The sequence below is a fragment of the Lemur catta genome, chromosome 4 (genome assembly GCF_020740605.2).
Source record: "Lemur catta isolate mLemCat1 chromosome 4, mLemCat1.pri, whole genome shotgun sequence".
Classification (NCBI taxonomy): domain Eukaryota; kingdom Metazoa; phylum Chordata; class Mammalia; order Primates; family Lemuridae; genus Lemur; species Lemur catta.
Window position 1 is genome coordinate 58,415,760 of NC_059131.1, and position 2,724 is coordinate 58,418,483.

The 2,724-nt window shown below is 42.3% G+C and overlaps 1 pseudogene; it reads right to left on the reverse strand.

Annotated features, from left to right (window-relative positions):
- Positions 1–557: 557 nt before the first annotated feature.
- LOC123637442 lies at positions 558–1,388 on the reverse strand (annotated as a pseudogene).
- Positions 1,389–2,724: the final 1,336 nt, after the last annotated feature.

Genomic DNA, 2,724 nt, shown 5'->3' on the forward strand with positions numbered 1-2,724 from the left:
CCTTTTGTCCCTCTAGCCCTGGAGACGGTAGGGTTGCCTGCTGTTGCTGTCTCTGGCAATGGTGGTGCTGTTAATACTTCCCCAACATCCTGTCTGCCCTTTTTCTCTTCTACTTCCTTTGCAGCAATCTTCCCATATTAAATTCCTTCTTAACAGTCAACCAGTCACCCATTGATGGACATTTGCGTTGCTTCTAGTCTTTTCCTATGTAAAAAATGCTGTAAAGAGTAGCCATGTGCATGTATGTTTTTATATATTTGCAAATGAATATTTGGGATAAATTCCTAGAATTGAGATTGTTGATTCAAAGGGTAAATGCATATGTCTGAACAACCAAAAGAAGTATTATTGTTTCAAGCCAAAGTATCTCCTTAAAATATTAATTTTTTCTTCAAAATAGAGTAAGTAAAAGAGCTCTTTGAAAAGCTTTGAAATATGCAAGACTAAAGTGTCTCTTTGGGGAAAAAAATTCTCTTATGTTTGTTCATATATGGTATAGGATGAATACAAAGCCCTTTGAAAGTGCCAAAGTAACTTCCATGAAAGATGACTTTCCACTAAATCTCCCCCAAACCAGGCCTCAGATCTGAGCACACATGTGCAAGAAGTCCAGAGCTGCTCCCTCTGGAGGGGCAGTGGCAGTCCTGCATGGTCCCCCACAATCCAGCATGTGCAGGGAGGCCTTCGGTTCTGAGATCCCAACAGTCGTTGTCTGACTCTGATTCTTTTGCCGAGTCGGATGCGCTCTCTGGTAAGTCATCTCCCATCTGTTGGAAACTTCCTGACTTTGCATCCCGCACGTATTTCATGGTCACCTTGAATTCAGCCATCTCATACCCAAAAAGCTTCAGGACACGGGCCTGTTCCAGGGTCAATGCATCACCCTCCTTGCACACCTTGTGGTCAGACAGCAGGGTCACCTCACCTCTCAAGGGCAGTAGACAGGCCCAGCTGCCTCAGCCGCCGTGGGGTAACTGCTCCAGGGGTCCCAGAGCCTGGCTCATAGTGACAGTGGCTTTGTTACCAGCTCTGTGTAGTCCATTTTCATGTATTTCATGAACCACTCATTCACCTCCTCCTTCATGTGGCTGGTGAAAAGGAGACCAACCTCACCCTTCAACTTCCTGCTGACCTGTAGGTTGTATTTGTATCAACAGATGGGCTCTGACCCAAGGCCACTATCATCCCCTTGTTTTTTCCAAAGATCATCCAGCTGTGCTCCCAGGCATTCAGCTGTCCTTCAGCTAGCTGTCTTCATGTTGGCCACAGAGAAGATGAACAGATACTTGTAGGAGTCCACACATTTCCCAAACTCTTCTATTCAGTTCCAAGCCTTTCTTGGCAATTTGGGTTAAGGAAACTTCCTTGTTTCACTTGGATTTGGGCATCATACTGAAGACACATGGGGCAGAGGCATCTCAGAGGCCATTTTTGACAGAATTGGCTATGCGGGGCATTGCATATGCCTGGTACTGTGTAATTAGAGCTAGTGTGCCCTTTGGTCCATATTTTATAATCTGATATATTGAGTCCCTGAACCCCATTCAAGATGGAAAGTGGAATACTGAGTGAATTCTTGCCTCATGTCAGAAGTTGGGTAAAGATAAGTCATGCCTCCTCTGACCCACTTTTTAAAATTTAGAGTGCAACTCCAAAGACAAGCTACTGAAGTCCCCATGTTACTCGTCCCAAGGCGATATGCAGAAGCAGAAACAACCTCACAGGAAGCAGCTACAAGTCAGAGGATGTCCCTGATTCTCCTCTGGTGTTCCCACATGGGGACATGGCCACAACCCCAGAGACCATCGTCTTCCATGTATCACAGTTAGGGTTGACAAGAGGAAGAACAAAAGGTAGGGCAGGGGAGATTTTGGCCTCTAGGGGTAAGATGTGGAAGCAGTTCTGGAGGCTTCTCCTGCCCATCTTCCTTTTTACGCCACCCTAAGGGCAAGCTCTTAATGAAGGTTTACTCAGGAGGCCTTTGGGATCATAATTCTAGTGAGGGGAGCTTTCAAGAGGCTTAAAAGGTCTCTGTATGGGAATATCTACTTATTGCAGTTCTTGTGCTCCACACTGTTAATCATTTTCTCACACTATAGGACTCTAGTTACTTGCTTTCAGCACTTAGAGACATCATTCCATTAGCTTCTCTTTGAATTGGCAGCTTGCCAATGCCTTCAGATAGATGGTTTTTGCATTCTAGTTGGCTTTTCTTGTTTTCTTGGCAAGAGCATTGTTCTATAGCAAGCCACTTAGCCATAGCTGCAAGTCAAACCCTCCACTCTTAATTATGGACAATTCATATGCTTTAATATCTAGTATTATAGGTCTCTGTACTAGGATTATTTTTCAAATTTTATAAGCTATTATTACCTGTTTATCCACATGGAACTTTAGAATCTCAGTGTCTTATACCCTACCATGTTACTAATTTTATCAAATATATAATTCATTTGGAGACAATTTTAACGATCTTGAGTATTCTCTATCCGGAAACACGATACCTTTCTTTATTAAATTGTCTGTTTTTTGTTTCTTTTGGAGCTTTATTTCAGTAGGTACTGAATATTTCAAATTAAGTTTAATTCTACATATTTAAATTGCTATTGCCAATGGGTTGTTTTTACAACTATATGTTCTGCATCGAATCTGTACAAAATCTTTAATGTTACATATACCATTTCATCTCAGTAAAATTTTATTAGTTCATTTCCTTTGGTTGTC